The sequence below is a fragment of the Euprymna scolopes genome, chromosome 12, assembly GCF_053919585.1.
Source record: "Euprymna scolopes isolate OS-2025 chromosome 12, ASM5391958v1, whole genome shotgun sequence".
NCBI classification, from domain to species: Eukaryota; Metazoa; Mollusca; class Cephalopoda; order Sepiida; family Sepiolidae; genus Euprymna; species Euprymna scolopes.
The window spans coordinates 31,801,978-31,827,651 of record NC_136493.1 but is presented as its reverse complement, the minus strand read 5'-3'; the positions used below and the strand labels follow the sequence as shown (position 1 = coordinate 31,827,651).

Below are 25,674 nucleotides of genomic sequence, written 5' to 3'. Positions count from 1 at the left end.
AATTTTTAAAAATAAAATTCTTAATTTTATATGTGAACAAACTTAAATTTTTTTTTTAGAATTTCAAGTTAGGGTTAGTTTGCGTAAAATATTTACCATTTCCGGGATATTTTAACCTTTGGGGCAATTAACTAGATTTTTTATCACTAACACTTAGTATAAGTCGTAAAGTTGTAAAATCATACTTAATCAATTTATTTTTCGGATTGCCACCAATTTAGGGTTAATAGGAGGAAATAGAAGTATTTTATGACGTTTAACAATGATTTATTTCCAACTAAAGGTCGATCAAGAACATTAATATGGCCAAAATTTCAAATAAAGAAAAATGGTTACATGTTCTTAAAAGGCTGACTGGTCCAAAACCGGTGATCATTTTACCTTACAATTAAACAAAATTGATTTTTGTTATTTTATTTAATTTTGAACCACAACGTTTTACAGACTGTTTAATCGCTTACAAATGGAGCCAAGCATTTTTATTTGGGGAGGGGGGGGTGAATTGGCATGAGAGACAGAGAGAGCTTTAATAATACGGGTTTTCCTTTCACAACACAAAGGTACAATTGATGAAAAGGAAAACAAGCACAGACACTTTTATAAGAATGCAGTATTTATAAAGTACAGGGAATGTGGTTAACAATGAAATAAAATATTTATTTATGATTATACAGAAATAAATACAAAAATATTTATTTAATAAAAATGAATACACAAATATTTATTTAAGAATTTAGAGCGCATGATTCACATATAAATCTATATATCTATAAAAGTGAAAATGTGCGTGTGTGTGTGTGTGTGTGTGTGCGCGCGCGTGCGTGTACATTTCCCTACCAAAGTACTCTGACAATTTTCAGTCTACAGACTCGAAATTTGACATAAGGGGTATTGAGATTTGGGGAAATCTTTTAAACCGGTTTTCGGCCAGAAATTTGTCTGTCAAGGGATCAGAGTTCAACGATTTGACCTTTGAAAACTCTACCAAACTCCTCCACCAATTTTTGGTCTAAACTCTTGAAATTTTACATAAAGTGTATTCAGACATAGGGCAAGCTTTTTAATCGGTTTTCGGGGTCAAAGTTCAAAAGATTTTACCTTTTCGATCTCTAGCAAACTATTCAGTGAATTTTGGGTTTAAACATTTGAAAATTTACATAAAGTGTATTCAGACATGCAGCAAGCTTTTTAATCAGTTTTTAGGCTAAAATTTGGCTGCTAAGAAATCAAAGTTTAAAGAGATGCCCTTTGCAGACTCTACCAAACTCCTCCGCCATTTTTGGCTCGTAACACTTGAAATTTTAGATGTCGGTTACCTGGACATAAATCAAATCAAAGCCGGGCTGAACTGTTAGTTTAACATAAAATGAGCTACTATTCTTGTGAAATTCTAGTGTTTTAGAGCATTAACGAAAAATTCATTGTTATCTCGGAGATGAATTATGTGCGTGTATTTTAGGTAAAATTTATGTAAGAAACAACTCTCTTACTCCCAATTCGAAAATAATTGCTTATTTCTTGAGGTCCAAATTTTCCAGCTGTTTACACGTAATTACGTAAAATTAGAATCTCATTTGGGAGAGATCCTTTTTATTTTGTCATTAATGGTGGTAGTCGTATTACTATTATATGTACTGTCATATGTACTGTATGTATCTTGTTTTTCTTTTTACAGTAACAGAAATAATCGACCAAATCTTTTTAATAAGGATTTAAAAAATATGAATTTTCATTAATAGATAAAAGTCACAGAATAGGTAACAAAGTCACCTCCCGCTCTTCTAATGTTAAGAATGGTGTTCTCAATATTAACATAATTATTTAGAAACTCATTCTTAACATAGGGGAAAGAGCTTTGTCAAGTATTCTATTTATTAAGTGTTCTTATTTTGCATACCTATCGTCAACTATTTTTTAATTATTTATGGTTTTGGTTTGGTTTCTTTTGTTTTACGGCATATCAACCCTTTTCAAATTATTTAATGCCGAACCCAGTTATTTTGGAAATAGTATTCATGTTGAATCCAATTATTTTGTTGAAGGTTTTTATTCTTCGAGCTCTTTGTATCTTCAATCGCTAGTTTGTAGTGTTTGGTTTGGTTGTTTTATAGTGGATTCTATTGTTTTTGTTTCATGCCCTGCAGAACATGAATGAGTTTTGCAATGGAAGAGGATTATAGTATAATTATTTGGTACATTTTAAGTTAGGAAACCAGTCAGGAAGTGGGGGAGATAGAAATAGAAAGGGGAAATGGAAGAAAAACAAGAGGGGGAAAAGGTGGGTTGCGTTTTTGTAATTATTATTGTTAATTATTATTGTTAATTATTATTGTTAATTATTATTGTTAATTATAATTAAGTTTTGCAAAAGGAAGTAGAAAAACAAACGGCAATGTTAGATGCATTTCGTCTCAGTCAGTTTTGAGAAAGTTTATAAATACCTGTGTATCATTTGTGTCAGTATTGTTATCTTCTTTGTTAAGGATGGTTTCTCCTTCTGCAGTAATTGTGTAGCCATATTGTTGTTTGAGGATGGACATTGTGATTTTGATGTGGTTGAACTCGACATAATCTGGAAGCAAATCTTTGATTCGTGTCATTCGACTGATATCTATAAATTCAAAGGAAATAAAATAACAAAACTCGCAATGATCTAATTTTACCTTCAAGAAAACTAAAATATCTAACATTTATTTGATATGAGCAGGTTGTCCGCCATTGCCCGGTCGTAAAATACGCTTACATGTGCTGCCCCCCTCCCCTCTCCGTATTTCATGTTTACTAACCAAACGTCTAATTAAAGTTTGTAATAACTATAACCTATCAATTCAGATCTATTATTTTGATGTTTTACTTCTGCTGTGGTAGGTCATGTTTATTCTGATGCAATCAAAAGGAAATTAAACTTTATAAAATTTCCGCTATTAACGATTACGACGATATTGTACCATTGACTACCGTACACTCATTATTATACTGTTAGTCTACCGGACAACGCCGGAAACTATTATACTAGTTGATTATTAAGGTCGTTGTAATATTTGTAAAAATAGAATATAATCCAAGCAAAATAAATATTTACAGAGAAAATTATTCATGTTAAGATGTTTAATAGATTAAGGAATGTAGAACTTGAACAACAATTTCAAATAGATTGACCTCTAGAGTCTGACGACTCTTACGTAAAGGTCATTTTAAAGTGATTTGGACTTTAGGTAGGGTTTTGGAAAATTATACGATAATTTTATCAGTCAGAGATTGGGAGCGAGAGACACAGAGCAGACCAAAGATTATTTATTTGATAAGAGCATGTCGTCCGGAAAAACAAAAAGCATCAATGTTAGGTGCATTTCGTCTCAGGAAGCCAATATCTTTAGACAGCCTTATCTGGTAGCACCAGCAATTATTTACAAAATAATTAAAAATAGCATTTTGTATACTAACGAGGAACTAATACAATTCGGCTTTGTTTTAAAATTAAAGTAAATCTTTAGTTGTCGCACAATTTTCAATCAATTACAAGTTAAACATTTGAAAAAAAAATATTTAGAAAGATGTATTCACCCTCCTTCCTCTAAATGTATTCTTATGTTTGCAAAAAATTTTACATGGAGTTATAGGGAAAAATTGGAAAAATGTATAAAAAGACAGCAAATCTCTAATTAAATATTTACAAATTTTACATAAATTGTAATCAGTAATTGTATCGGAATCGGTAATTGTATCAGAATCGGAAAAAAATGTAATCGTTCTATCACTAATAACAGCACTGGCATTTGGAGCCCGAAGAAAGTAAGCGCTAACTGATAATCGAGTGGAAAATAGTATGACAAGCCAGTACATGTAGAAACTTAGACGATCCGTGTATATTATGTCTGAATGAGAAATTAGGTATCCTAAATTTTAAAGAACCCCAATATTTATTTGAATGTATAAGTAAAAATTGAAAACGTATGCATACATGAGAAAAATGTTACTTATGGACAACACAAAATAATAATAATAATAATAATAATAAAAATAATAATAATAATAATAATAATAATAATAATAATGATAATAATGATAATAATAATGAAAAATAATGGAAGAGATAATGTAAATTCTTTTGCAAAGGTTATCGAAAGAGATGAAGGGAGAGTACTGGAAATCTGGGGAAACTCGTTGTCACTCAGACTCCAGGGCACACCACTAGTTGTCCTCAAAGGAAAATCTTTGATGATGGCCTGTGTGACTACTCCTATTGAATAATAATAATAATAATAATAATAATAATAATAATAATAATAATAATAATAATAATGGCGGCTAATTCAAAGCTTGAAACGATGTATCCACGAAACAGATGTGTCAGAATGGATGGCTAAATGACTAACCACACTCATACACAAAAAGACACCGAAATGAGAACCGACTCCAGCAACAACATGCCCATAACCTGCCTACCAAGCACAATGGAGAGAACAAATTTATCACTCCCTTAATTATCGTGAATCACTACTCGCGGAACAGAAAAAGGAAAAGAACACATAATCTACTGTATATAAGGCAAAAGATATTGAAGGAAGTAAAAAGTAGATAAAAGACATAGCCATGGCATGGATTGACTACACGAAGGTGTATAATAGGATCCCTCGAGCATAGATAGTAGAATACTTAAAGATGTACAAAATACAGGGTGTCAAAATTTCACTGAAAATCTTTGCCATTTTGCCATTAATGATTATTTTTTTCTCTATTTCAGAGATTTTGCAGATAATATTTTGGAAATTAATGTTGAATAAGTATAGCCTTGAACAACGTACGCAAATTGTTAAATTTTTTTTACCAAAATCAGGTGTCAATTGTTTTGACTGACAGAGCTTATCGACAGCATTTTCATGTAAGGGATAGCCCAGGTAACAACACAATTCTAAACATTATGAAAGAGTCTATGTAAACAAGCCGAAACCCCTGCAAGAATTGAAGAAAAACATCAGGAAGGAAATAAGGGAGTTAAATCACAACCCAGAGATTCTGCAATCTGTCATGATGGCAGCACATCAAAGGCCGTAAACGACCAAGTTCTCTCTGATTCTCTCTCCTCTTATCTTGAGCATGTGGTACAATGCGTAAAGAAGTGGCTGTTACTTTTAATGAATATAAAACTAAACTATTGCCTTTACATCAACGTTCTGATGCCCATATGGCATCAATTGAAATGAATGGCTTTCATATTGGAGAGGTTCCATGTTTTGACAAGCTCCTGGGCTTGACTATTACTCCTGATCTGAAATGGAACATGTACATCAAATCTGTTGCCAAGGTCGCTGGGAAAATGGTGGGATCCTTCTATCGATCCAGTAGATATCTCACTGCTGATGTAATTCTCTATCTATATAAGAGTCAGGTACGTCCAAAGATGGAGTAATGTCTGGACAGGAGCTGCTAGAAAGATATTATCCTGCCTTGATAGAGTTCAAAACAGACTTCTTAGCCTAGTAGGGATGCCCTTTTCTCTTCCCTACAACCTTTTTCTCACAGAAGAGACGTTGCAAGCCTGTCTATGCTTTATCGTTATTTTCATGGCAAGTGATTGTCTGAGCTTCAATCTATGGTCCCCCCCCCGCCAAACTTTCACGAGAAACATTCGTCTATCTGAAACTACTATCAATAATTTCCCCCCACTCTTTATCTGTGCCTAAACCTAAACGTAGATTCCATGAACAAAGTTTCTTTCTTAGAACTGCACAACTGTGGAACTCCCTTCCATTTGCTTGCTTTCCGGCTGACTATATGATGGTCTTCAAGTCCAATGTAAACAAGTTCTTGATGAGCCGTTCCCCTTAAGTAATCCAATTTACCAAATTTCCACTACTAACAATTACTATGACATTGGTCCATTGATCACTGTACGCTTATTAACCCTTATCATCTCCTTTGTAAAAAAAATGAAAAAGGGCACAAATATGCGAAGCTGAAAATGACGAACATTTAAAAGACGTTATTTTTCATGAACAAAGATCGTTTGAATTTTGCATTTGTTTTTTAAATTTCCCATTTCAGATTGTGTTAAAATTACAACAGGATATCATCAAAAATTTAAAAAAAAATCTATTTAAGTTCAAAACTATTGAGTGACTTTTTCGACACGCTGTACAAGGCAAGGTTATCAATTTGATGGAAGGAGCAATAACATTGAGACTGAAACTGACAGTTGCATGACAATATTGATATACAGAGGTACATTAAAACAAAGCTTCTAACTCTGCCCTCGTTGGGAGAAAAGTAAATAGAGAAAATCAGCATGTGCTGCCTGGTACTACGAGATCAGGTTGTCCGAAGATAGTGGCTTTCTGATTAAAATGCACTAAACATTAATGTTGTGTTTCGTTTCCTTTTAACAAACTCTATCACGTCCTCAAAACCCACAACAGAACCAACTTTTCTTTACACAATCACCAAACCAAACACCATAAATAAATATTACCAAAATGACTGGATTCGGCATTAAATAACTCGAAGAGGGTTGTTATGCCGTAAAACATGAAAACCAAACTCCATGAATAAATATTTGAATGTGGAGACTTACATAAGCATAAAAATGTTCCAAAATTCTTGAATTCGGTATTAAATAACACAAAGAGTGTTGATATGCCGTAAAATACACAAAAAAGAAAGACCATGAATAAATATTTGAAGATATAAAGAACTTAAGGCATAAAATCTTTTTACAAAAATGACCGGATTCAGCATTAAATAACCTGAAACAGGTTGATATGCCGTAAACACACGTGAAAAACAACATGAATGAACATTTGAAGATGTAACAACTTGAAGAATAGAACTATTCGGAAATTCCTGGATTCTGCATTAAATAACACGGAAAGGGAAAGGGTTGATATGCTGTAAAACAAAACTGTCACCCATCGTAAGCGCTGGTTTCTTTTCTTTCCCCCCCCCCCTTTTATTCCTGCATTATGCAACCGCAACTTCCGCTGTGGCCACGCCCACCATTCAATTTTCGAGCGTGTGGTTTATATTATTGAAACGCACGAATGCGAACGAGTTATTTGTTTTCATATACATACGATGTTTACGGTTTCTCCACGTATTGCGTAATATTCGCGCAATGCTGAGTGTTTTGTGAATAATGAAATCTAAGACAGACTTTCAAAAATGTAACAAAAAAGAAAGTAGCACCGTTTATTTCCTTCTTTCTTTCTCGCACATGTGTTTGTCTGCCCCTCCCATCGCTCTCGCTCTCTCTCTCTCTCTCTCTCTCTCTCCCTTACTCTCCCTCACGCTCTCTTTCAAACACAAACACAGTGTGCATTTATATATATATATATATAGAGAGAGAGAGAGAGAGAGAGAGAGAGAGAGAGAGAGAGAGAGAGAAAGAGAGAGAGAGAGAGAGTGTGTCCTAATAAATTATACACTCTTTAAATTATCAATCATCTTAACTTGCTACATGAATACGCTATGCCACGTTCCCAAGAGATGTTTAGGAATAATAAATGGCACTTCCAGCAGTATGGAGCGCTTCCCCACTATCAACATGACGTAAGAGCATATCTTGATAGTCACGTGCGAAACAGTTAGAACGAAGATGAAGTATCGAGTACTACGCTCACCGAATTTGATCCTCCCCCCCCTTTAATTTTTCTCTTTTTTGAGAGTCGGGGGGAGGGCATGCTAAACACAGGGTTCACACCACAAAACGAGCTACAATGAATGAGTGGAAAGCAACCATTGAAAGAAGATGTGTCCATCATAGCAATTGAACCGATTAGGAACGTTTTCGATTCAATCAGTGAGCGTTGTCAGCTGTTCATGGACCACAATTTGTTCACAGTATTTTGATGTATGAAATTTTTCTTTCATGTAATAAATGTTTGTTGCATAGTCATTTAAAGAGTGTATACATTTTATTGGGACACTCTGTATATATATATATATATATATATATATATATATATATATATATATATATACAAATGCAAACCGTAAATAAACCGTTAACAACAGTTGCTATAAACATTTACTTTTATGCTTAAAACCAGCTAAATTAAAGTATGCGCTTAATAAGGTATTTCAGACGAATTTAATTAAATATTAATATCGAAATTCAATTAATGAAAAATTATATATATTACAAAAAAAATCTGCATTTTAAAAGCTACTGAAAAAATGGATACATTACGAGATGCATGGTAAAGTAAACCTGATAAAAAAAAGTACCAGAAAGAAAATACATTATGATATTTGCTTGATGCATTATATATATATATATATATATATATATATATATATATATATATATATATATATATATATATATATATATATATATATATATTCTGTGAGGAAAAAAGTAAATGGTTAAATAAATGCATGTTAATATAAACACATTTGTCCAAAAAAATCTTTAAAATTGATTTCTTAATATGCGCTGATGAGATTGCCTAGCAGGGCAAAGTTATAATTTATAGTGTTATATGCATTTATGCCAAAGACCGAAACAATTGAACGCAAGTTATTACAAAAAAAAATAAATAAATAAATATTTTGAAAAATGAACAGAAAGAGAGTCCGTGGCTCATGGAGTGGTAACTTTTATCAAGTATTTATAGATCTATTGAGCAACCCCAGTTGAAACTGTGTTTTTTCTTATATGCAATCACTATCATAATTTGTAAAATTGCATATAAAAGACTATATATATATATATATATATATATATATATATATATATAAAAATATATATATATATATATATATATATATATATATATATATATATATATATATATATACGCACGTTCTACAGAAGATCAGAAAGACGTTGGTACCATCAGTTTCAAAAGTAGACCAGTCTCTGGTTGCCTATAACAGACTCTTCATTTTCCGGGGAGACGGATATACACAGAGGCTTTTGTGTTGGATTTAAAACTGATGGTACGATGTTTTTCTGGTCTTCTGTCACACAAATCTCTTATATAATGTTTTGACTGCAGAAATTTCCCTCTGGACCAGAGTTTCGTAAATTTGCAATAACAGATGCCACATACTAATTCATGACATCTGGGCTATTAGCCACTATCGTATGCAATTTTCGAACAAAACTTTAGACGCATTAATTTCCTGTCTTTTTCTCTCTTACTTTTCCTTTCTGTACTGCTCTAACCAAGTATGCCGATCTGTTCCACAAATCCCAAAAACCCAACATGAAATATCTCCAGAAAAAAACTCGAATAAACCTAGAACCCCATCTTCCAACGTAGACCCCTACTACCATGTCTCCTTCTCCAACATCAGGGGTCTACGTTCCAACCTTCCAGAGGTTGAAACCCAATTACAGGAGACGAAACCGAACATATTATTTCTAAGTGAAACTGGAATAGGGCCGACCACTTCCCTAGATGAGTTCATAATTAACGGATACTCTAACTTAACAGCTAAATCAGACCCCCAAGATCGCCATGGGCATGGAATATGTGCCTACATTAAAGATGGCTTCCCGTGTGGCAGGGATATCTCTAGAGAAGATCCTAATTTACCCTATATGTGCTTCCGGGTTGCACTTGCTAACACCACTGCATTTATATTTGCCCTCTATCGGCCCCAAAACAGCGGAGTTACTATCTTTAAGAGCATATCTGAGAAAATAGACTACATCCTGTCTGCACATCTCTCGGCTAACATCCACATCTGTGGTGACTTCAACGTCCATAACGTGGAATGGCTGACCCATTCAAATAAGACAGACGATGAGGGGAGGTTTTGTCATGATTTTGCCATTGCTTATGATCTCACTCAGATTGTTCGCGAACCCACCCTTGTGCCCGATACACCCGGTCAATATGCAAGCCTCCTAGATCTTTTTCTCTCAACTTCCCCTGAGCTATGTTCATGTTTCGTTCATTCTCCTCTAGCCACTCCGTCGTATCAGTTAAGATAAAAACGTAATGTAATATGTCCCCAGACGTACCCCTCCACCGTACTGTATAACAATACTCTATGGCTGACTGGGATAGCTTCCATACGTATGATTTGCCTCTGCACTCCATGTTTAAAAAGGAAGTGTCCTCTATCGTATCAGATCTGACCGAATGGTTAATTGTAGGCATAGACCAATTCATACCATCTAAAAAGTTCCAACAAAAACCTAACAGCCAGCCATGGTTCTTCCCAGAATGTGCTGCTGCTATCGCGCACAGAAATCAATTTTTCCATAACTACCAACGTAATAGATGCACTGAGACTAAAGCTGCTTTCAGGACTGCCAGCAACCACTGTAAAAGAGTAATAAAAAATGCAAGAGAGCTATATGCCCAGTCTGTTAAATCCAAAGTAGCTGATCAGCGGCTTGGTTCCCACCAGTTTTGGCAAATAACAAATAGGATCCTGAACAGAAGTGTGCATTCTATCCCAACTATTATCAATGGACCAGAGGTCATCTTGTCAGCACCAGACAAGGCCAAACTATTTGCCAAGAATTTTGCAGCTATTTCTACCCTATGCGACGAAGGCTATCAACTCCCCATATTTCCTCCTATAACACAGAACAAGCTAGGTAACATACAAATATCTGTGCATGAGGTCGCCAAGCTAATCAAGAACCTTGATTCCAGTAAAGCAACTGGCCCTGACGGCATCCCAATTATAGTGTTAAAAAAGCTTCAACCAGAACTTGCTCCCATACTTACGAAACTGTTTAAGCGCTGCCTTAAGGAGAAGTGCTTTCCGACTCCCTGGAAAACCTCATCAGTTTGCCCTGTATTTAAGAATTCAGGTGATAAGTCATCTCCCTCTCAGTACAGACCAATAAGTCTCCTGTGTGTTATGAGTAAGTTGCTGGAATCCATATTAAATAGAGAAATAGTCAACCACCTCAGTAGAAACAACCTTCTTAGTGACACACAATATGGTTTCCGTTCTGCAAGATCTACCGCAGATGTGCTAACGGTTATATCTCACAGGATTAGTGAATCTCTTAACAAAGGCTTCATTTCTAGGGCAATTGCTCTTGACATATCAAAGGCCTTAGACAAGGTATGGCATAAGGGTCTACTTCACAAGATTTCCAGCTACGGTATAACTGGAAATGTTTTCTCGAGCATTAAATCATTTCTCTTCGATAGGCTCATAAGAGTAGTGGTCGATGGACAAAAATCAGAGGCCTGCAGTATTAATGCTGGAGTCCCTCAGGGGTCAATCCTAGGCCCAACTCTCTTCCTGATCTACATCAATGACCTCCCATTCGTTGACATCTATGCTGATGACACGACCATCTACGGCAACACATCAAAGGCTGTAAATGACAAAGTTCTCTCTGATTCTCTCTCTCCTCTGATCTCGAGCGCGTGGTTCAGTAGGGGAAGACGTGGCTGGTTACCTTTAATGCATCTAAAACCAAACTCCTATCCTTACATCATCAACGCTCTGATCCCCATCTGATGCAATTCTCTATCTATATAAAAGCCAAGTACGTGTAAGGATGGTATACTGCTGCCATATCTGGACAGGAGCTGCTAAAAACAGCCTATCCTGCCTTGATAGAGTACAAAATAGACTTCGTGGCTTAGTGGGGGATGCCCTTTTCTCTACCCTGCAACCTCTCTCCCACAGAAGAGACGTTGCGAGCCTATCCTTGTTTTATCGTTATTTCCATGGCAGGTGCTCGTCTGAACTTCAATCTCTGGTCCACCCTCGCCAATCTTTCACGAAAAACACCCGTCTAGCTGAATTCACTGTGAAAAATTTTCCCCACTCTTTATCTGTGCCTAAATCAAATCGTGGATTCCATGAACAAAGCTTCTTTCTTAGAACTGCACGCCTGTGGAACTCTGTTCCATCTGCCTGCTTCCCACCTGACTACAACTTGGATGTCTTCAAGTCCAACATTAACAAATTCCTAATGAACCGCCCCCTTAAGTAAACACTTCATAAAATCTCCACACTAACGTACTGTACTTGCAATAACCCTTATCCCTTAGTGGCTTCCGGGCCTTGATAAGTGGTGACCACCGTGTAAAAAAAAAGTCGTTATAATAAAATACTACATTGCATCCTAGAATCGCGGCGTAGAAAGAGGAAGGAATCCCTATTTTTCTCTATAAATATTTAGTCCTACCACTGCTGCCAGTTGACACCGGGACATATTCTACATTTTTCTACGATGCTTTCATTGCATCCATCGTAGCTGGTTATTAGCTGCATACGCATAACATAACCTTTCCATTACCCGATTAAAAAATAATAATTTCTTCCTTCTCCAAATCCCGCTATTTAACTGTCCAGCCGATTCTATTATTCCCGAATGCACTTCTTCATACATAAACGAACACTCCAGAAATTTTCCAATATGGCGGCACTCTCTACATGAAGCAATAAATACCAAATATAAACATATTCACCGCTCATAAAAAGAAACTTAAATACTGTTAACCTTAAACTTATCTATGCACAAATACCCCTCAACATAAAAACATGAAAAAAATATTTACGAGTACCATTATTAATTTTTAGCTTTGGGAGCAACCCTTACATGATGCTATTTATTTGTTTTATTTTCGTTTGTTTTTTTTTGGGGGGGGGGTATAATTTATATCATATTTTTTACATTTACTCTATTTTAATTATATATTTTCCAACGGTTACTTATCGTGTCAACTGTTTTCAACCTTTACACGATGCTATTTTTTTTGTTTTATGTTCGTTTGTTGGGAAACAAATTATAAAAAACGTTTTATTTTTTTATATAAAACACATTATTAGACCCTAAGTGTAAAATAAAACCAGAACAATTACATTTTTATTTTTTATCATTTTTATTAGACTAAATTAACGGCATTTGAGGCCGCGATATTGGTTTTTAAATTGGCCTTTAAAATTGACAGATTGGCGTTTTTAAGGCCAAATTTGCCTTTCTTGCGCTCTTAATAAACACAGTTCAATAAAAGGCCAAATTTAGCCTTAAAAACGCCAATCTGTCCAACCTTAGACAGGCCAAAGTTTATAACCAATATGGTGGCCTCGAATGTCTTATATTTAGTCTAATAAAACTGATGAAAAATAATAAAAATGAATTTTCTGATTTTATTATAGCCTTTGAGTCTATTAATGTGTTTTATATAAAAATAAATAGTTTTTGTAAGTTTTATGTCTGTCAAATAATTTACGCCGCTAAACTACACATTTATCCTAAATTACATTTCCTACGAAAACACTTATTTATTATATTTTTGTTTTTGTGCACTTCTCTTTTTCGGGCTCTTTATCGGCACTGCTTAGACTTTGTTTTCTTTTATAAGTAATTTTTTTTTACCTTAGCTCCACCTTCACAATTTTCTTTAAACTGACGATTTTTATAGTTTTCGACTATGCTGAGGAAGACTGTTTCTTTTAACTTTGGAGGAGACAAGTACTTTCGAGATATAAAGACATGCATTATGCTCTGTACTTCAGTGGCTACCAGATTTGTACGCACGCGCGACAAACAAACCTACTTCTCTGTAAATGGTATTTTATTAATTTCGTTTACCTCCTATGTACTCTGCTTTATTTTAAAGAGATCCATCTCCTCATCTATAGAGATGTTTATATATCTGCACTATTTTGAATTAATAATCGTAATTAATATACTTTCTTCGCTGTTATAAGTTTATGCTATATACTTATATATCCATAATGTTCTGACTGTAGACCATTACTATACACACACACACACACACACACACACACATATATATATATATATATATATATATATATATATATATATATATATATATATATATATATACTTGTTTATTGTTATATAAACATGCTCACATCCCGCTGCTACAAATAGCCACTTGTTTCAATCAAACAACAGATATCATCAGGCAGCGACTTGACTTTTCAAAAGTTCAATGAATAAATATATATATATATATATATATATATATATATATATATATATATATATATATATATATATATATTGTGTATTTAGGCAGCATGTTTTCATTCAGGCAAGTACTGTTAAATAGCACGTAGTGTTCTTGCTTTCTTTTTAGTTTTTCAATTTTTCTAATTGCCTTTCTCGTTTCTCTGTTGAATTTGTGTAAGAAAGTTCCACAATCGTCTTGGCCTATCTATTTTTCCCGTTGCTTTTTGAAAGTACTTTCGACAGTCGTCTTCGGACAGTTTTGCTTATTTTTCGTTTAACATCCGGATGTTTTAGATGCTTCAGTTAAAATTTTATTTAAATTTATGGAACTAGTGAAGTGTTTCGTGTGTAAAAAACGATATATATGCGTTTTTTTTTTCATAGTGTTAAGAACGTGGCTAAAATAAATGTACAATAGTTTTAAAAGTGTGATTTACAAGATAGTATAGAATGTACAGTTGTACATTTATTTTTAGCCACGTTCTTAACACGATGAATATATATATATATATATATATATATACATATATATATATATATATATATATATTACACACGATACGCTTCACTAGTTCAAGAAATTTAAATAAAATTTAAATTGAAGCAAAACTCTTTCCATATATATTATGTATGCGTATATATCTTTGTTTAAAAAATTTGCCTACTAAACTCCTCCTACAGTTTTTGGTCTACAGACATGAAGCTTCATATATAAGGTATTTGAACCCATGTGAAACTCTATAATTGGATTTTAGCCCAGGAAAATCGTTACAAAAGTCGGAAAATAAAAAAACATGAAATTTGCCAGGTGATGGTCGAACAATGGCATTTCGAATATGCATGCATAACGTAGTAGCTATTGGTTTATGATTTAATTTTTAGTCTTGCAGCAAACGTGTTTTCACAGCTCAGTCATTAACGCCAGAGGCAAAAATAACTCGTAAGCTAAACGTTTGGGTTTTGATTCTCGGTGGTAGCGCACGAGTCATTTTTTTTTAACCTTTTAAAATTACTACATATTGGGTTCAATATAATCTATATATATAAAAGCGAAAATGTGTGTATGTATGTTTGTATTATGTATGTGTGTTTGTGTGTCGCTAAAAACTATCGGCAGACAAAACAAAAATTCACAAACTCGGTATCATATTAAAGCTCCGTCCTTCGCCTGAAAAATATCGAAAAATTGGCCAAAACGTTATTTTTTTCACCCCGAAATCGACAATTTTCTACAGGTGGGGGGGGGGGGGGTGAACAAAAACCGTCCTCTCATGACCCCGACCAGTACTACGAATGCGTCAGATGACGTTATGACCTGATTTAGTTTAAATAGTTGAAGAACTGACTAAATTTAAATTAAAGAAGTTTTAACGTTCGTTTTTCTGTTATTCTTTTTTTGTTGTTTTTCCCATTTTTACATTTACGTTACGTTAGTTTTTTTTTGTTTTTTTTTCGATTTTTTTAAGCTTTAACATTTTAATATTTAATATTTAAAAATATTTACTTCGCTTATTCTTATGTTTTGATTACCCCCCCCCCGCCGCTCGAGCACACTCACCTCTAAACACCCGGGCAACGCCCGGTACCCCCCGCTAGTATAATAATAAATGCGAAATCTGCATTAATCAAAATATCATATTCAAGCGTATTTTCCGACCGGGCAACGCCGGCGCCCTACTAAATACACCCCTCACATTTCTGCAGATATTTAAGTATATCTCTTCATGGGGCAACACTGACAAAACGACTTATCATTCAAACTCCTCGGTTTAACATTTACAGTCAACAGAAATTGGAACAAATACACTGAGAACATTAACAACGATGCTTCAACAAAGGTAGTTTTCTTTCTATGGCAGTATTATAGATCCTGGGCGAAGTCAGCTGACCTTGCTGTTGGATTCTCATGAATTATTATCAAAATAGACAAAACGCTGGTTTCCAGCGTTGGCTTGAAAAGACCAGCTGGTCAAAACAGGAGAGTTACGAAGATCAACTGTGTTGCTGGCGAGTTACTGAGAGATTAATTCCCGCAGTGAACTAATATTTCTGGGAAACTTATTTAGGTAAAAAGAAGAAAATGGGAAAAGAGAAAGAGAGAAAAAGATAGCATAGCATTATATACAGAAGGCTAAAGAAAGATAAAATAGGGAGAAATCGTTGAGTTAGATATGGTGGCCGAAGTGTAAGAAAGGAGCGAATAATGACTCAATTGCCAAAAGAGTCCACGCCATTTTGATAAGCAAGCGCCCATATCTGCAACCAAAAATTGCCAACTTAACTTCACTCACACAAACTTAGTAAAAAAAAAGGCGTTAAATTTAAAACAGACTCTAGCCATCCAAAACCGATTTCTCGAATCAGAAAAAATATAGCTACTTTTTAACCTTGTACAGTTTAACCCTGATATAAGAGACCCGAATATAATAAAAACGGATTTAAGAGAGATTTTTTTCTGGTTCCAAATTAGAGCCTGTGTTAATGTACAGGGTAATCCGGATATAAGAGACTCGGATATACATGTAACCCTGATATAAGAGCGTCGTAGGTCTGTACGCGGTCTCTTATATCCGGATTACATAGTATATACAATAGATACGATTTCCCCCTCTAGAAAAATAGTATAGCAATAAAAACACAGACACCGCATATACATTCGCTATGATCACACTACCTTCCAATATCTAATGCATGTTTTCCGGTTATTATCAATCGATTTAATTCATATATACTATATTCCTACAACAATTCCAAGGAGAACTACTATTCCAAACAGTTCATACTTATTATTATGTCCTCCTCTTATCACAGTTTACATCGTTACTAAATATTTCATAGGGTTCAATCACGCGTCCGTGATTATTTCATTTTATCATTTCGTTTTCTGAACAGTCATCTAATACTTATTCAGTATGTACGTAATGAACGCTTCTTTTTGGAATTTTGTCTTACTCACTTCAACAAAAACATAAATACCTCTGCTTACCACACATATCAATGCGACACGGACATTCTGAATGCTAACAACGAAAAATGCACACAGTTTTATGACGTTCTTTAAAAGATACACTACAAAGTTATTCATTTTCACTAAATATTTCGTGTGGCGAGCCGAAGACTTTGTCTGTTACATGTATATCTCATTACGTGTGTTTTTTTGTCTGTATCTATGTATGTAACTGTAATACGCCTAGTGTCAATATATGGCCGTGTTCATAATGTCTTGTCGTATAGTTAGTACGTGTGTGCATGTGTATAACCAAAAGTTTGCATACCTTTTTTCTGCCCCTTAGCTTCGACGCTCGTAGTTGCAAAGGGAACCGCATGCACACAGTAACAAGTCGAAGGCTTCTTTTAATCAATGCTTGGTTTTATTCTTTTTCATAACTTGGAGGTGCCTAATGTTTCTTATCAGCCGTTCTTAATCCTTTTTTGCATTTTTTTTGTTTTTTTGTTTTTTTGCTCCAACGCGTCTTTGCGCCAATCTCGACGCGTCTGCTTCGTCCAAAATTGGAAACCAGACTGACCTGCATGCGATAGAAAAGATTTCGTCCCTTTTTTATCATCCTCTCCCTCTCTTTCTTTCTTTCTGCGTTTTGTTTCACACGTACCCGAATGACCTATTTCAGGTGCTATCGTCAATCCCAGTCACAGTTGATATACGTCAACAACTTAACTCTTGAATTTTTCTTGCATTAACCAACCTTTACAGCAAAATCACTATTTTTCTACATGCCGGCTTAACCCGGTATAGATTACCTATCAAATGCATCACTTTCCACATCGACCAGATTTATTCATTCTTTAACGCCCGTAAGTAAATAATGAAGTGTTTTTTTTTCTCTCGCTGGTCGTTAGCCAGTTTTACAGAAATACTAGCTTAACAATTTCACTGCCTGTTTTTCTTTGTCAATCATTGAAACCATTTTTCTAAACCTTCTTCGTCGCCTCGTAACAAAGGCGGAAACATTGTGATTTTTTTATTTTCGTATAACGAACACAATAATCATGTTTCCTATTATTCATTCCGATGGGGGATGGGGATCAGTAAGATTACGTATTAACCACACGATCGTTGCCGATATCATTTCTGTGTGACATTTTTCAAAATTGTTTCAGAAAATTCTTTATGTATTGCGTTTAGCAGCAATCTACAATTGCGGTTATATTTTACAACTAATAAACATTAATCAGATGCGACTTTTCTAGGCCATTCATCGTAAAGCACAAACAACAGCTGGCAAAAGAACAAGTTACTAATTTCAGTTTTCTAAAATATTAACATTCCAATTCAGGGTAGATAAAAGAGTTTCCAATCTAGTAGGTGCCGCATTATCAACCAAACTCCAACCCCTGCCATATCGTCGCAATATTACATCTCTGTGCGTGTTTTACAAGTACTTTAATATAAATGCTTTCTTTTCAGAATGGTTTTATTGTTGTATAAATCTTCCTAGACAACACTGATTCCGGACAACACCAGTGGCATTGCTAAGCTAAGAAGCGAAATATTGTTGTGGTAAAATAACTTTAATTATGTAATTAGTTAAGTGATATGTTTATAGATTTAGCTGTAGTTAGCTTTAACATAATAATTTAGAAATCCAAAACAATAATTGATAAGTGACGTTGTTCACGCCACATTTGGATAGGTGACTGGAGGCCACGTTAAGGAGACGGGTCCTTTAATCGATTACGTCACGGAAAAGAGAAAAACAAGAAATTTTAGAAACAGAGGCTGAAAGACAAAAGAAGATGTAGTCGCATATAACAGACACCTGGGGAAACATGAGGCAACTAAAATAAAAATATATATAAAATATAAACGGTTGTACGTGTGGTCCCTTAGAATAACTCATCAAGATTTCAGAATGTTTCAGTTTCTGTTGTAAACTGTCGTACGTGTATATTTCATTTCACATCCAACGGTTGTAATCGACACTGAAGACGACGCTGGCCTATTAATAAGAAAGATATGAACTCTTCTATCATATATTCTATCTTCTAATATGCCCTCTATACAATATTATTTTTAATAAAACATTTTATAATAAATGTTAATATAAAAATAGTCTTTACTTTGAAATTGAAAATTAAAAGAAAAAAATGTTCTGATGAATGGATAATGAAATAACACAGGCGAGGATATCAAGAAGTCGAATAGTATGTTCTTGGTAAAACGATGTACATGGGTAGCCCGGGTGGGGGGGGAGTACTTTCTCTCTCCCTCGCTCTGACGCACTCAGTTAGTCACTGTGGCCCTCTGTTTACCTTTCTATCATCGTGAAAGGATGTGACGCAAGATCGGAAGGTGGGATTAATGAGCTAGCACTCCTAAAAGGAGAATCACTCTGGTCCTGAAAAAATAAGTCTTAGTATTTTCCGGTGTGGGCACCTCAAACATCAAGTGATAAACTTGTTCCCTCCGAAAACCGGAAGGCAAGACTTAAGAGGGTTGACTTCCTAGCGCTACCCGGAAAATATGCCTCAGTCCGGTAGCTAAAAGGTTACCGAAATGGTCCAGTTTCTGTAAGGTTGATTGTCGACTGACGTGCCACGCATTGTAACCCTCCACACCCTCTGAACTAATAGCCGTATATAACTTGATACATCTGAAGACCGTCCTAGGACTGGAAGACCTCGCACTGCTCGAACAAAGAAGGTGATTAAAGCTGTCCGAGAGAGGGTAAGGAGGAACCCGAAGAGATCTGCAAGACAAATGGCTAAAGACATGAATGTGAGCGTGACCTCGATGAGAACCATCGTAAAAAACGATCTCCCGTTGTCCCCCTACAAGATGAGAAAGAGACAGTGACTCACACCTTCCCAAAAGCACAAGAGACTTGAAAGAGCAAAGCTTCTTCTTGAAGAACTGAAGGCTGGCACGGCAGAGCGAGAGATCGTTTTTTCTGATGAAAAACTCTTCACAATTGAAGCGACTGTTAACAATCAGAACGACAGAGTTTACGCAAAATCTTCAGCAGACATTGATGACTCCGTGAGAATAGTTTTCCGCCGACAAAAGCCGTCTTCCCTCATGGCGTGGGCTGCAGTCTCCAAATCTTGGAAGTCGCCTCTGATTTTCATGGAGCAGGGGGTTAAGATCAACACAGATCGCCACATTAACGATATTTTGGTTCCAGCATTTGAAGAGATGAAGAAACACTTCAAAGATCAGCCTTTCACCTTCCAACAAAATGGAGTACCACCCCACACCTCCAGAAAAACTCAGGACTGGTGCCAACGTCATTTTCCAAGATTCTGGAGTAAGGAGGTGTTGCCTCCTGCATCGCCTGATTTGAATCCCATGGATTTTTCGGTGTGGTCTTTGTTGGAGGCAAAGGTCTGTTCTGTTGCTCATCCAAGTGTTGATGCTTTGAAGACATCTCTTCTGAGTGAATGGGCTAAAATACCTCAGGAAACGCTGCGTGCCTCGATTGGTAACTTCAGACAGAGAATTGGACGTCTAATCAAAAGGAAGGGACATCACATTGAAAATAAATAATTTAAATTTATTCTTGGTTTCCTAACTTATAATTTTCATTCATGTTTAATTTATATTTTTGTAAGTTTCTATTAATAAACCACTTTTAATTGGTCCAAGGACTTCCTGTTCACCCTGTATATAAAATTTAATTCTTGGTTCGTTAAAAGTTTATACAACTATATTTTTACATCAACAATTTATTTGAAATTTTCAGACAACCCATCTTTAGAGTCGAGGGATGTTTTTATGTTATTAAAATAAATTGACATCGCCAATTATTAAAATATAAAATAAAATAAATATATTTTCGTAATCCGTTAGTGTGAACCTGTTTTGTTGATAGAACTGAACTTCCGGTTCCATTCATTTCACACCCATGAATGGACGAAACGAACTAGAAGATTTCATTTTCTGTTTAGTCGATAAGTAAAAAAAAAAACATAATTCATTTGTTTATCTTCCAAATGTTTTAATTTAAACATTTTTTTTCTGATATAATTATCAGGCAAAAAAAAAGTTATTAAAACTGAAAGTGCTCAACGATAAGAAAAAAAGTTTGTCGCTTGCTTTTTGAGTCTAAGTCGTTTTTTTTTGTTTTTGTTTTTTGTTTTTTTTCGATATAAGAAAATATTAACTTTTTTTATTATTAACACTATTGTTTGGTAAAAGTATAGTTTTTTTTTTTCGAATAAATTTTACGGATTGGTAACTTGCTTAAATAGTATTTGGTGCTAATGCAGAGAGTGGTCCGCGCTATTTTTTAAATCGTATTTCCAGGTTTAATTAAAGTTTTATTATAGGTTTTTTTATTCAATTGTAAGGTTAAAATACAGATTAGGTACAAAACGCCTTCCCCTCCCCATGTTAAGAATGGCTTTTTAAATAATAACGTTATTATTTCAGCACGTATCACTCTCTGCATGAGTACCGTACTTCACCTAACAATTTAATAAACAAAACGTGGTACGTATGCAGAGAAAGTACCGTGCTAAAATGATAACGTTATTTAGAAAGCCATTCTTAACATGGGGAGGGCGTTTTGTAACTATTCTATACTTTCACCTGACAATTTAATAAACAAAAGATGGTACTTATGCAGAGAAGGTACCGTGCTGAAATAATGCTATTAAGAAAGCCATTCTTAACATGGGAAAGGGAGGGTGTTCTGTAACTATTGTATACTTTCACCTAACAATTTAATAAACAAAACATAGTACTACCGTTATTTAGAAAGCTATTCTTAGCATGAGGGAGTTTTGCATCTATTCTATACTTTTACCTAACAGTTTAATAAGCAAAAATAGATAGTACGTATGCATAGAAAATACCGTGCTGAAATAATGTTATTTAGAAAGACATTCTTAACATGGGGATGGTATTTTGTAACTATTCTGTCCTTTCACCTAGCAATTTAAAAACAAAACATGGTACTTATGCAGAGAAGCTACCCTGCTGAAATAATTATTATTATTTAGAAAGCCATTCTTAACATGGGAATAGGGGTGTTTTGTAACTATTCTGGACTTTCACCTAACAATTTAATAAACAAAAGTTAAACTTAAGCAGACAATGAACAGTACTGAAGCATTAACATTATTAACATTATTTAGAAAGCCATTCTTAACATGGGGAGGGAGGATTTTTTAAAACTATTCTGTACTTTCGGTGCTAATGCAGAGAGTGATCCGCGCTATTTTTTAAATCGTATTTCCACGTTTAATTAAAGTTTTATGATATGTTTTTTATTCAATTGTAGTTTTTTAGTGTTAACTCATTTTCCCAAACTTAACGTGTTCAACTGCCGCCATTTGTATTTTTCAAATATACCGATAAACACTACATGTTTTCGGACCGATTAAACATTTTACACGAAATAAAAACACTAAAATCTTATCCAGTTAGGTAGAAAAGTAACTTATCTTGCCTTTGATAACATTTATTTGTTATATTTATTTTTCAACAACTTTTTCGTTTCTGTGTTTAGTAATACAAACCATTTTATTTACTATAACGTTTAGTCGGCTCGAAAAATAGTGTTTATCAGTGTATTTGAAAAATACAAACGGTGATGGACACTGTTGATGATGTTAAGTTTGAGAAAATGATTTAAAACTAAAAAAAAAATATACTAAATACTATCAGAAACCCACCGAATATGTCAGCCTATGTCACAATAACATATAATCAGTAGGTTGTTCCCAAACTTAACGTATTTAAGAGTCCGCGACCATTCATCTTTTTCAAATACATAGATAAACACCGAGTTTTTTGAGCCGATTAAACATTTTACATTAAATAAAAACACTAAAAAATTATCCAGTTAAATAGAAACGTAATTTACCTTACCTTTGCTTTAATTTATTCGTTTTTGGACAACTTTTTCGAATCTGTGTATAGTAACACCCCCCCTTACCCAAATATTAATTAAAAACTCAAATTTTTTTAATACAATGAAAAAAGAAAACTATTTAGCGTTTCAACGTTTTAGCAACTTTCGGCTTAATCCACTGAATGTTGGTCGAGTCCAAGCCATGATTGATGGTAACTCCTGAAGATCCGAATCCAATTCTGCAAGAGTACCATTTTTTTTTTTTTTTACTTTTTGGAGTGGATTGCTTTACTAAGAATATAAGAAACATGCATTTTCTCTTTTTATTAGAATTTTCCATTACACGAAATTAAGCCACAGCAACGCGTGGCAGGGTACAGCTAGTATATATATATATATATATATATATATATATATATATATATATATATATATATATATATATATATATATATATATATATATATATAATGAAAATTACAGTTAAATTTACCAAAATGATCCAAGATGGTAAAATTAAAGTATATTATGAATATTAAAGAATTGAGATTTATAAAGTTATCTCAGCCAGATGTAAAAGCTCGATAAAACCAAATAGGAAATAGAGCTTATAATACGAGCAAACTTCAAAACTCCGCGGATTAAGGACTATCCACTTATCTAGTGTTTCCTTTTCATATTAAATATGTTTTTAACTCATTTCAAAGTGTTTTTTTAACATGTTTTATTAACTGTTTGCTCGTATATATATATGTGTGTGTGTGTGTGTGTGTGTGTGTGTGTGTGTGTGTGTGTGTGTGTGTGTGTGTGTGTGTGTATTTATATACTTGGTTATATTTCCACTATAGTGAAACGCTCTAACAAAAAAATTAAAAATCACTGATCTCAATCTTGATACATCTTTTAGATACCACAATCACTAAGTACGGCTGAAATCTAAATGATAAATCATGCACGACGATATATGATGTAAACGTTAAGACTAACTCCAAATAATACCTGTGGGCAACTCCAGGTAGTTATTTAACATATCAGTATAAGGATATGTGTGTATACATAGTCTCTTTCGTGTACAAGATCCGTGGGTATTACTATTTACAAATAATTAACATAACCTTCAGTAAAGTAATATCATTACTTGTTAGTAGCAAATAATTCAGACGAATTCTCAATCACCATCCATTTTAATAATTATTATCGATGTCATAACAAATGATTGCATTTAATCATGATAAGTTAAGTAATTCGATGATATATATTCTGAGTTTGCAATTACTATTACAGGGTGACCCCCCCCCCCACAAAACGGACCCCAAATCTAATTAGGCCCCGTTTCTTAGTGTTTTGTCCGAATGAAATGAAACTTTGGTCATAACTAGTTTATTATATTCAAAACATCACATCAAAACACTAGGGTCTTTGGCCTTTTTTTCTCCGTTCTACAGCATATGTTCTAGATGGCCTCTATTTAGCTTCTTTTTTTTTGGGGGGGGGGGAGTCACCCTGCATTACGAAACGTTTTACAACTATAAATAACAAACTTATAAATTATAACTATACTAATAAATAAACAAACATAGAACTAACAAATAGAACGGTAATAAATATTAGGGGTGGTCTAGAAAAACAAGTTTATAGAAGGCAACCAACCACTATTAAACAAATTATAGACCCCCCCCTCTCTCTTCTCTCTTCTCTCTTCATCCTACTTTTTCATTCTTTCCTTCTCCTCCAGCCCCACTCCTCCCATAATCTTTTAAGTGTACAAGATTCATGATTAGTACTATTAACAAATAATTAATATAACTTTCAGTAAAGTTATATTAATTATTAGTTATATTAATTATTATATTAGTTATCATTGATAGTTAGTAGCAAATAACTCGGAAGAATTCCCAATCAACATCCATTTTTTAAATAATTATTATCGATGTCATAACAAATGATTGCATTTAATCATCATAATTTTAGTAATGATATACATTCTGAGTTTTCAATTGTTATTATTACGAAACGTGTTAAGACATATCTAAAAAAAAATGGCAGAATCACTAGAGGACGAGATGCAATCTGTAGTGGAATGGGGAACAAAAATGGATGGTCACATTCAATGCTGCCAAGACTAAACTTGTTTCCTTCAATAACTACAAGAAACCTTCTCTGCCACCAATAGCAATGACTAAAGATTCTTTATCTGAAAGTACATCTTTTAAACTCCTCGGCCTAACGTTCACAGGAAACATGAGTTGGAAAGATTACATTGAGAGCATTGCCAGGACCCCTGTGAAAAAGGTAGGTTTTCTCTACCGTGCTAGAAAGCTACTAACGCCTAAAAGTATCCTGTACTTCTATACGGCCACCATTCGCCCATGTATGGAGTATTGTCATATTTGGACTGGTGCATCTCTCACTTCTAGACAAGGTTCAAAAGAGAGTCGCCAATCTGATAGGTATTGAACTGTCATCTAAGCTTCAGCCTCTGTCCCATCGACGAAATGTGGCATTCCTCTGCCTGTTCTACAAGTACTTTAACGGTGAATGTTCCGACGAATTGCAAGCACTTGTACCCCTCGACGTAAATACCCCGACAAACCCGACAAGCAACAGGATCCCACCTCTTCACAGTTGAGATCCCTAGATGTAAGAGAGCCCTACTCTAGTAGTTTCTTCCCCAGAACCGCTAGACTTTGGAATTCATTTCCGGGTTCCTGATTCCCCTACTGTACTGACATGCAGAAGTTCAAGTGTAACGTGAACCGACATCTTGCTGCACAAATCCCCACATAGTACCCCTGCAGCTTATGTCCCTGATAGTAGCCCCCGACATCAAAGTGGCAATATGCCTTGTTTAGGGTGAAAATATAAAAAAAAAGAAGACAAATTTATAAATAAACTAATAAATAAACAAACATAAAACTAACAAATGAAATTGTAATAAAT

General features: G+C 34.4%; 1 long non-coding RNA gene across 1 annotated transcript in view; it reads right to left on the bottom strand.

Annotated features, from left to right (window-relative positions):
* Window positions 1-2,411: 2,411 nt before the first annotated feature.
* The window catches only part of LOC145291030 (uncharacterized), a 35,006-nt gene continuing 11,743 nt past the window's right edge, over window positions 2,412-25,674 (bottom strand). Inside the window, exon 2 of the long non-coding RNA XR_013869326.1 lies at window positions 2,412-2,611. This is a non-coding gene — a long non-coding RNA (uncharacterized LOC145291030). The remainder of the gene's footprint in view (window positions 2,612-25,674) is intronic.